This window comes from Schistocerca piceifrons, chromosome 1 (genome assembly GCF_021461385.2).
Source record: "Schistocerca piceifrons isolate TAMUIC-IGC-003096 chromosome 1, iqSchPice1.1, whole genome shotgun sequence".
In the NCBI taxonomy this organism is placed as follows: Eukaryota; Metazoa; Arthropoda; class Insecta; order Orthoptera; family Acrididae; genus Schistocerca; species Schistocerca piceifrons.
Genome location: NC_060138.1, coordinates 946,767,016 through 946,778,898, shown reverse-complemented (window position 1 = coordinate 946,778,898; position 11,883 = coordinate 946,767,016). Strand labels below are relative to the sequence as shown.

At 41.2% G+C, this 11,883-nt stretch overlaps 1 pseudogene; it reads right to left on the bottom strand.

Annotated features, from left to right (window-relative positions):
* Nucleotides 1-4,674: 4,674 nt before the first annotated feature.
* LOC124723640 lies at nt 4,675-4,792 on the bottom strand (annotated as a pseudogene).
* Nucleotides 4,793-11,883: the final 7,091 nt, after the last annotated feature.

Sequence of the window (11,883 nt, the reverse complement as noted above, 5' to 3'; positions counted from 1 at the left end):
AGCCGCTTGACCACTAATTTCCGGTATTGTAAAGAATTTTTCCTTGGTGGCACGACTGGAAAGGGGTGCACTCAGCCTCGTAACGCCAAGTGAGGAGTGAATGAGAAGTAGCGGCCACAAGGTCTGGGTAATGAATAACGGGTATGAGAGTGGCGCGCTGACCCCGTTACTCCTCTATACACCATCAGCAAGACGCTGCACGGCAGAGGATGATACGGCGGCCGCACAAAGACGCTTTGTGGCGGTTTTTGTGAATCATCAACATCGACAAATGCAATGAATATGGATGATACGTTACTCTATGGTATTCTGCGGTTTGAATTCACTCTGTTTTTTTTAGTAGTTTTTGCATTGATTTGATTTTGTAAATGATACTGACAATATTATACACATCTATAATGCATTATTCAAACTACAACTTCTCCCGGATAATTATTTTGATCAAATTGCACAAGAATTTCACCTAACGCAGTGTAATAATGTTGACTATAAGCTGTGTTCATATAACTAAAATTACAGATCGAACATCAGAGCTTTTATATTTTTTTTGTTTTCGATGGATTTAATTATTCTTAGCAAATTGATCATGAAAAGGAACCACAGAATACCACCCGCACACAACACTGACGTATCCTACCAAAAATATTTTCTCTGTGATTCGTGCGTAGTTTAATTTTGGCCACATACATCAGCAATGAAATCTTGTTCAACAATAACTACCATCAGCACTGTTCTTAGAAAATGCAGTCTGATTCGATTAATTTTTTCTTTTATAAATAGAGTTCAGTACCACCGGTGCACATTTATTTCTTACACATCGGAATATTGAAAGTTTGCAATTTCAAGTGATTTAAATTTCCTTTTTAATTAAGATTTTCCTTTTCCCAATAAATCATTTAAATTGATGCTACCAACAAAAAAATTATTAAACTTTTTGCAAATTAGTTTAACACAAACCAATGCTATTTTCAACTAGAAGTACAGACGAAGTGGCTATATAATCGCAACTAACAATGGCTGCGCTTCTTGCAGCTATGATAAAACAATTAATACAAAATTGTAATTAAAACAGGAAATGAATTTTCAATTATTAATCATAAATAGTTTTAACGTATTTGGCTCTATTTGTTTTTATCAGCCAATGAACATAAAAATACAATAATTTTACATTAAATGTTTTTCATTTAACAGACCTCAAATCGATTCGCGTCTTGCGATGTACATCAGAAGAAGACGACAAAAGGGTACAAAAGAAAAGAAAAGAATGACATACATTAACAAAGAATGAGACAAATATGGTCTCTGTTTTACATAATTATCATATTTTTAAGAAATAATTACATAATTGAATGAATATTATCCACACGTTCATATTCCACTCGTAATTAAAAAATGTATATATCGTGGACGTTATAGCTTGGTCATTAGGCCTTGATCGTAAAGTTTAGTTTTGTATCTCCATGGTGTGACACGTTGCACTCCCGTCATTATAACTCACCTTGTTTAACTGAGAAAATTAGTTTTGTTCGAGGAAAAGCTTCCACATTTCCATGGTGTAGTTTTAGATGAAATTTTCCCTGTATACTCAAAAGCGCATTTGATGATATCCGACATCAACATCAGAAGCTTGAGTCTGAGTAGCGGTATAACCACTGACGGCTGTGTCTCTAGCAAGCTGTGATGTGAGCTATGTACAGGGGTCAAGGGTATCTGCAGGGCATAGTTTCTTCACAACTATCTAGACCTTACTCCATGGGCCTAAATCCTTGCTGTCATGGATATACGACGTTCATTTAACAAACTATGTTAATGATTTTAATGGACCGACTTGACAATGTTGATTTGTTGAAGAATTCTCGAATAAAAATAATGCATCATGAAAATGAATCCCTCCACATAATTGTGAATAAGGAAGTAACAGCTATTATCCACACTGAAAATTTCCCCATCATTGCGAGTGTATGTTTCCATGCCCGTTGGCACTTTGTCCGCAGCTCGTGGTCGTGCGGTAGCATTCTCGCTTCCCACGCCCGGGTTCCTGGGTTCGATTCCCGGCTGGGTCAGGGATTTTCTCTGCCTCGTGATGACTGGGTGTTATGTGATGTCCTTAGGTTATTTTAAGTAGTTCTAAGTTCTAGGGGACTGATGACCATAGATGTTAAGTACCATAGTGCTCAGAGCCATTTTTGAACCGTTGTCACTTTTGTTAAATCTTTTCCGTTTGCCTGAGCGCGTCGTGATGCTCATTATTCCGCAAATGCGCCATCCTGATGGGCACTTTCAGTAGTGGACGAAACGTAGCTTCTTGTAACATGGTGACGAGATCAAGCTCATATACCCAGAAAATTATTAGGACATTCTGTAAACAGACCAGGAAACATTGATGTATTAGGGAATGATTCTACATCAACTCTGAAGGGACGTCACCACATCCACAAACAGTACCAAATGTTTAAGGGTGAAAAATTTGTGGCAACTAATCATCCTAGCCATCTGTCTCCTTCAAATGATGGAAGACACGACAATTTAATTTTATGCCTGTATTCAATGATATAGTCCAACATGAATGGTTTGCCAATCACGTGTCTTCAAACTATTTCTGGGGCTTGGGAGTGATCAATTTCGGAACCAAAATCGGTAAAGACCGAAGTAGAACGTCGGTGAAGAAAGTGAACCCATATTCGTTAGGAGCGCGGCTCAAATCCATGTCCGGACAAGAGGGCTGCTTTCCATGGAAGGGGTAATAAGCAGCAGAAAGAGAAGTATATACGATTGTAATTACGAATTAAGTAATAGACATAACTTTAAAATTAGTAATTCATTTTCTCTTCCTTTCTCTCGAACTTTAACTTTCAGAATTTAAAATTTAACTGTGTAAGTTTTCCATAAAATTTCATCTGTTTGTGAGGTAAATATACTGCTTTCAGAAAGTTTCTCCTCGTGTAACATGTACTTTAGATAATGATAATGTATTCAGTTGCAGAGAAAAACTGCCAGTTGCCATGTGTTGCAAGTGTGAAGAGTGCCGTGTAATAAAACTTCAAAGTTTATAAAATGCAAATTTTGATATAATGAAAATGAATCCAATTAAATGCCGATGGAAACCAATTGTATGCTCAATGAAAACTATAAGACTCAGAAGGAGAGGGTCCCAGTGGTGGGATCGAACATATGAGAACCTTAGAACGAAAATAATTGTAAAGAGAGAGCCTCAAATTCTCTCTTTACACCTATCAAGTACAAAGATGTGACAAGTCATGGGACACCTTCTAATAACATGTCGGACCCCTTCTTGCCCGGCTTAGTGCAGCAACTCGACCTGGTATGAACTCAACAAGACGTAGGAAGTCCTCTGCAGAAATATTGAGCCATGCTGCCTCTATAGCTGTCCACAACTGCGAAAGTGTTGCCGATGCAGGGTTTTGCGCACCATATGACGTTTCCATTATGTCCCACAAATGTTCGATAACATTCATGTCAGGTGATCTGGGTGGGAAAACAATTCGCTCGAATTGTCCAGAATGTTGTTCAAACCAACCGCGAACAACTGTGGCCCACTGACGATCTCCGTTTGGGAACTTGGCGTACATAAATGGCTGCAAATGGTCTCCAAGTAGCCGAACATAACTGTATCAAGTCCATGATCGGTTCTGCTGGACCATAAGAAACATTCAAATGGCTCTAAGCACTATGGGACTACTTAAACCTAACTAACCTAAGGACATCACACACATCCATTCCCGAGGCAGGATTCGAACCTGTGACAGTAGCGGTCGTGCGGCTCCAGACTGAAGCGCCTACAACCGCTCGGCCACAACGGCCGGCTAAGAAACAGTCCATTCCGTGTAAACACAGCCCTCACTAATATGGCACACTGCTCTAACAGGAAGGTTTGCCGTAAGTATCACACTGATTTCTCGGTTATTTCACGCAGTGTTGCTTGTCTGTTAGCACTGACAACTCCACCCAGACGCCGCTGCTCTCGGTAGTTAAGTGAAGGCCGTCGGCCAATGCGTTGTCCATGGTGAGAGGTAATAACTGACATCTGGTCTTCTCGGCGCAGTCGTGATACTGTGGATCCCGGAATACTGAGTTCCCTAACGATTTCCGAAATGGAATGTCCCACGCGTCGAGCCCCAACTACGATTTCCCATTCAGAGTCTATTAATTCCCGCCGTGCTGTCGCAATTACATCGAAAACCGTCTCACATGAATCACTTAGTTACAAACGACAGCTCCACCAGTACATTGCCCTTTTATGCCTTGTGTACGCGATGCTACCGCCATCTGTGTATAAGCAGATCGCTATCCGACGACTTTTGTCGCCTAAATATATGTGTCTCTTTCAACTATACAAAGAGAATTTAGTTGGAATGGCAGCAATACTTCTAGATACGTGTTTATGGCGTAAATCACACAAAAGCAGAAACCCATCTTTTCATGCTGCGTGCGTTGAGACAACATATTCTGAAATACTCCGTCTTCAAACCACAAGTGGCCCATCGGGACCAACCGACCGCCGTGTCATCCTCAGGTGAGGATGCGGATAGGAGGGGCGTGTGGTCAGCACACCGCTCTCCCGGTCGTTAAGATGGTTTTCTTTGACTGGAGCCGCTACTGTTCGGTCGAGTAGCTCCTCAATTGGCATCACGAGGCTGAGTGCACCCCGAGAAACGGCAATAACGCATGGCGGCCTGGATGGTCACCCATCCAAGTGCCGGCCACGCCCGACAGCGCTTAACTTCGGTGATCTCACGGGAACCAGTGTATCCACTGCGGTAAGGCCGTTGCCGTTCTGAAATAGAATCTGCACTAAATTGTGCAGTGCACGTTACAAAAGTAAATATAAAAGGAGAAGTCCTTACATTCGTTCAAACTAATGCTGAGATTGCACCTTAGGAAATGCACTGTATCCGCCATTTTTACACGACTTAACCAGTACTCCATTTGTAACGATCTCGAAGACGATGATGAGTGAAACTTCAACATTTCGTTTTGGTTCGAAGATAAACTTCTCCGACATCCTGTAATTGTAATAGTGGCTAGCTGCCCTAGTATTGAACGATTTATCATGTTCGCTCCATGAATAAATGATTTGGCTTCTCAGTCAGGTATCCTAGAATCTACGATCTATCAGCTACTTTCTAGACTGATCTTTCATCGCGTGACAGATATTTGAACTGCGAAATTTACTCTCAGGAGATGCTCTGGGTAATGAAGGCGCAGTAAAACCTTTTAACGCGTTTAGAGATCTACGTAAGCCTACAGAGGAGTCGTTACCTCTCTTCGAGCGACAGACCGTGAAAAATTGCTAGCGGCTCTCGAGCTAAGCCCAAAGAGCCAATAATGCGGGAAGACGGCGCTCATTCTTCATCCTGACAGAAGCCGACTCGCCAAACAGGAAACGTTTTCGGCAGTTGACGGGAGGAGCCCCGTATGCCAGCAGGCGCCGGTAGCGCCGCGATATACCTTCTCGAACGAAATACTTCCAACTCGTTGAAAAAGAGACAATAACGGCATCATTCAGAATGTGTAGTGCTTTCATTCCATGTAGGAGAAAGATATACGACATTTTGTTCTGTTATGTAGGAGATAAGTTTTATTTGCAACAAATTTCAAACCTATCACAGATTTTCTCAGTGCTAACCACGCAGTCACACTGGCTGCCACTGTGTGAGTGAAAACTCACTTTCACTTTGTTTTCTTAATGCACAGTTTTGGCTGTGAGGCCATCTCCAAACGTTTCTATAGTATAGCATCAGAATGGAATCATGTGGTCTGCACCACATAAAATTTGAGGACTTCAAACCGAGCTAATGAAAAAAAAGGAATATTTTAATCCAGCTAGTGATAGCCTGTCAAAAGATATAGATTTGTGATATTTGGAGGAAACACGACGTACCTAAGATGTAAAAAATTGTCTTCGGACAGCACTCTACTTGAGTAAAGTGATAACATATTCATCATAGCTGCGCAGTTCATAACAATTTACTCATTTGCAATTTATACCTTTATGCCATTTTCACGTAATGGCGCTGCATTCAGTAACAAACAATAGTTAGGAATTTCAGACAAAAAGCCCACGTTTTGCATACAGTACTTACACTGAATACTCATTCACACAAATTACTCACTTGCTGAAAACACAGTTATCAACATTAGTAATAAAAATAAAAAGGCTGTGAGCATATGACACATGTGTTTAATATTGACTGTAATTTAAGTGCTTGAAAATGATTTAAAAGTCGATACTTAAATTGTGGATATTATTAAAATTTTTCAGTCTATGGCGAGCATGTCATCATTCAAAAAATTGAAGACCTAGTCATCAACTGGAAGACACGAAGTACTCCTTTCAATAGGACAGTGGGTATATGGATGTGTGTAAAGAGTACTTTTATGTTTCTGGTGTAGTGGACGAACAAGGGAGCTGGAAAAGCACCTATGTGGAGAGAGTATTAACATTTAGTTTAAATGAACGATAGATACGAGAGTGTCTTACGCTTGTACTCCGCAACACGAGTCTGTCACGAAATTTTTAATAGTTTTGCACAGTTTCTTGCGACGAGTAAATGTATGTCTTTATTTATCCGTCTTTCCCAACCAAATTACGGCTATTACAATGAAATCTATACCTAGCAACTTCTGACTCTCCATCAGTGTGTGAAATTATAAGCAACATGTTGCTATAATCTACATCTATATCCATACTCCGCAAGCCACTTGACGGTGTGTGGCGGAGGGTGTGCTTCTACTGTAATATTGCTATATTAAAGAGAAATGTGGAATAATTGTCTCGTAGCCTACATTCCATTTGTATCCTTTAGCAACGGTACAATAAATGCAGACATCTCCTAATACATCGCTTGTACAGAAAGCCTCTGGAAGTTAAAATGAAACACAACGTTGCGGTGTGACATCCTCTTAACGGGGTTACTTAACTAAGATGTGCTAGAATTGTCGTGCGGCTTATAATGTAGTAAGTAAAAGGGAAGTTTACTTATTTATTTATCAGTCAGATTCTGCGGGAGCATGAGAGCCAGAACTGCTTGCTACTGAAAGGCCTTTGTACATAGTTTACAGAATGCTGATTAGAAAATGAATTAATGAAAGAATTAATAAAATACGAAAGCCTTGTAAGATAGTGTCCGAATATCCCAACCAGTGCTAGTACAGAATAGGAGTATGCCACAAGAACACTTCGCAACTTGGATTTTAATAACTTCTGCTTCTCACTCAATTTCTTTAGTCCTGCGGGAAGCCTATTGAAAATGAAGCCTATATCTGTACAGTGCTTAAGAAAATTTCATCAAAGTGCAAATCGTCTCTTCCGTCTAGTGTTCATTAATGACTGTGGCAGTTTCTTCTGAATGAGTCAATACTACCATTAACAAATGCCCATGATGGAATACATACACAGGAATACAGAACAGCGGCGTACGTGAAGTTTGCAAACTGACACTAAGGATTAGCTTGACCTCCATTAAGGATATTCTTGGCCAGTGCACAGTGTAGCTCCAGAATGCAACGCTATTACAGATTGTAGAGTGAAGGTAAGCAAAGCAAACAAGCCTTCGCGTTTCAGTATCAGAGTTAATGGAGATCATTCTTATAGTGAATATAGCAGCGTTCAGTTCCTGCACAAGTTCTTGAACGTGATATTTCCAAGAAAGTCATCTACCTGCCCTCAGACCTAAGAATTTACACTCTCGACTTCACTGACTGAGGAGCTGTGGGCAATAACATGTCACTTTAACTAGAATTCCGTATTGGAATCTGTGTATATTTCGTTTTGTCACAGTTAAGCGCTATCTGTTCGCTGAAAGCCACGTGTTGACGTCCCTGACTACTCTACTAGCTGCAGCATTTAGATTATGTTGCACATCTTTCATAATAACACTTCTGTCATCTTCAACGAGAAAAATGTTTGAGTCATCTGTCATGTTTAGTAGGGGATCATTGAGACATATGAAGAAAAGTAATGGACCTGGAACAGAATCCTGTTGCACACTTTACATGACTCCAGTTAGATTCAAACCATGTCCCCATTTGTTGACACTGAAGAACAATGTTTTGCTTCCTGCTCTCCAGATAAGAAGTGAACCGTTGTTGAGCTTTTCGCCTAATCCCATAATGTTCCAAAATATGTAGGAATATAGCACATTATAAAACACTTTAGGCAAATCAAAGGAAACGCCTGCTGGACTCATCTTATTGTTAGCCTTGATAGTGTCTCACACACAAAAGAGTGAACTGTATTTTCTGTGGGTATCCCTTCCTTGAAATTAAACCTGTCTGACAGCAAATTATTTGTACAGAGATGTGCCACAGTTGTTCTATACTTTGATTTTTTTTAAAAAAATTCAAAACATTGGTAACAAGGAAATCATCACGTTGATGATTTCATTAAGTGATTTCGCTAATGAGCATATCAGTCTCTCAGGAAACTGACCACACATGACAGACATATTACGCAAATGACTCAGTACAGAACTAATGTGTGGTGAAGTGATGTTCCTAAACTTTCTTGAAATTTCATCGTATCCATGGGAATCTTCTCTTTAATTATGTAATAACTGGGCCATCTTTATCTTTGCTTGGTCCCTTTGTTTGCATGTGCTGTAATTGTGTCAGAACACCAGCTTCAAACAGTTCTGCACATGGTGATACAGATGCCCCTACCGCTGTCATTTTATGCAACCCTCAATATTATATCTGGCTTTCAAAAACCATGGGCGTGATCATCATTCTCTCACTCGCTATGCGCAAACTATTAGTTCTACGAAAAAAAAAAAAATGAACAGGGCCTTTGTTTGTATGAAATTTAATGTACTTACATTTTGTACCTGGATACGTTTTCGCTGGAGGCCATTGTCTTAGAGTTATTCAAGATGAACTTACAAAACTAACCTTCAAACAAACCTCCATTCCCACACCTGTAACTCATCAGTAAGGATTTCTTGTATGTTGTTCGTGTCACTCCCTCCTGCCACTATACAAAAATTTCCGCCTATACGAAGTAATCCCGATATTCGGCCTTGTTTGGTCTCTATTGATTGCGCTATTATGCCTCCAGAATAGTCAGCCATTTAGTTAACATTATTAAGCTGAACGTCTCTGTGAGGGTAATGAAAGGTAAACGACTTTTGTAAAAGTTACTCTAAAACTAATACGTTGCTAATTGAAGCCAAACTTAACCTTCATAAGCGTAATAATTTCGTAGTCAGAAGGCTTGAGGAATACAACGAAGTAATTTATATTTTATGCTGCTACTATTCACGAAATTACTAGGTAAAATTTACAGAGGACATCAATCTTACAATTTGTAAGTGCTCGACTAAGACGGTGGCGCTATAAAGCCAGTCAATGATGACCAAAAAAGGTCGAATGTTGGTAATAATTCCTACAGTCGTGAACTTGTGGACAATGGTGGGAGGTCGTGACCAATGGGGACTGAGAGTGGGAGTGAGGGTGCGTTTGGAGGTTACTTTTGTATGTTTTCCTTTAATACGAAAATTAAGGTCTCTAGTGAAAACATATCCTAGTACAAAAATTAACTACATTAACTTTCCCACGAAAAGGACCTCTTCATTTTCTTTTGTAGGAATAATTGTTAGCTCATAGCGAGCGAGAGGATATGATAATCTCAAGAGAAGATATGAAGGCAGATATAAAATTGCGAATTGCATAGAATGACAGCGGTAGGGGCAGCTGAATCACCCTGTATATTACCAGGGTTGAAAGATGACCCACTACGGTGGCGGGTGAATTGAACTGCCAGTAAGTCAGGATGGAGAACGACATGGTTGTAGTGGTGGTGATAACTGAAGCCGAACAGCGGACTGCCAGTAAAAGATCCAAGATTAAGAAATTCTTCTATTCACGACAGTTACAGAGGATGTTGGTGACCTCTGAGACAGTCGATTGCGGTCGCTGGATCCAGCTGATGTCAGCCAGTTGTCAATAAGCAGGCGGTGCCTGCTGGTGGCGGCGCGTGCTGGTGTCAGCATGGAGGTAGAGAGCTGAGGCAAGGTGGCACGCCACTGGCAACCGACGACAGAAGGCAGCACTGGCAGCTTGGCCGCTCCCTTGCCAGCAGTGTACAATACAATCGATCAGGCGAAGTTTACCCGCGGGTCCAGCATCACTGAAGATTAAGGTTTGCATCCGCTCTGGGCGTTGAACAGCAGAAATGTAGGGTCGCATGGGCTGGTGGACAGCGATGGTTCAGCTAGCAGCTAGCTTGCCCATTTTCGAACCAGCAGCTCACCAGGTTTGCGGTTGTCATCCGATGGAGCAAAGGCACTAAGCTGACTGCATACTGACTAAACTCACCTGGAGGCCTGCAACTATTGGCAGTAAACTCTATCTCTGGCAACTTCATCTAGGACTGCAGGCAGTTTTCTTCTAGTGATAATCAGTTGGCGTCGCCTGAGTTGCTGGGCACTATACACACACCTGGACGAATGTTCTTACGAGCTGAATACGTTCTCCTGACCCATAGCGCCCGGCCACGAGGTTGATGGGCGCTTCTCCCCTCATGACGTCATTACACTAAATCAATGCAGTGGCAGTACATCACTCTCCTCCTACCCCCCCCCCCCCCCCCTGCCACCCCACCGATAACATGCGCTGCAACAATACTTACCTGTACCAACGTAGCTTTGACTTGACTTGCCTTGCTGACTATTGACGAAAAGTGATAATATTTTGCATAGCTCTGGTTCATCAGTAACAGTTTCATTCTTACAAAAGACAGGTTGTAAGGTGTCAGGCAAATCCAACACCTTCCATGAAAACCCTGACATGATAGCAAATCCGGCAATATGTCACATAGCTCCGAATAAATCCTGACATTAAATTAACCAAAGTAATACAATCAATGAGTGAGCAAATGGAATACCAGAGACTAACACAAGAATGTCTAAATGCATGTAATACCTCCCCACCGTGAAACCGACGCAGTTCCAAGGGGAGAAACGAGAACAGATGCCAAGAGATGAGCCGTGTAGGCTAGAAGGCCCTACGATAATAGCAGGAAAACGGGACACCCGCACAGCCGACCGACCGCCAAGAGGTCCATCACCCGGCTCATGTCAAAAGATAGAGGCCTCCAGAAGAACAGTATAGATCTTACGATAACACTAAAAGGGCCACACCAGCTGCAAGTCTTAGCGTGAGACTATACGCGTTTCTGTTACGTAGCAAGCATTAAAAAACATTCCCCCACCACGAAAAGCATAATGTTTCTCATTGGATAGACAGAATTTTTGTAGGCGGCGCTTAAGGTTACAACTGAGACGTTGATTGGTCAGTTGAAAACACAGCCAGATACCTTTTTCTTAAACCAACTTCGGTAAACAGTAGTAAGGATAAGTTCGAGAGAGTTGCTACCGAGATGGCGAGGTGTGTGGAGCTGCGGCGCCTGCCGCCCCTGACGCTGCCTAACCACCGACAAGGTAATGAATGTATGCGATGCCCCATAAGAGTGCATAAAGCTTCGCTCAGAACTGCAGAAGTCTCGTCTGTTACATCCCCTTTTTACACAATACTAGTGTCGATCGTCAATTAAATCTCATTGTATTCACATTTGCTACTTGAAGTTAAAACCTGAAACGCGATGATTTTTCTGTTGCATAATTATTGAGGAGCCACATCAGGCACTGCAATTTACAACAAGTTACAGAAGCAATTAAAGATAATTGAGGGTCACTGTAGACCATTTCTGATAGTTTTCCCTTTTATGAAACTTAATTTAAACCTATATTATAGATGTGATATGACATAGGTCATCCTTCGATCCATTATAGAACTTGGAAACCCATTCAGGTAATATTCTTTCACATTTTTTGTTGAACGCATTCGTTTTTTATCATCCTGTTT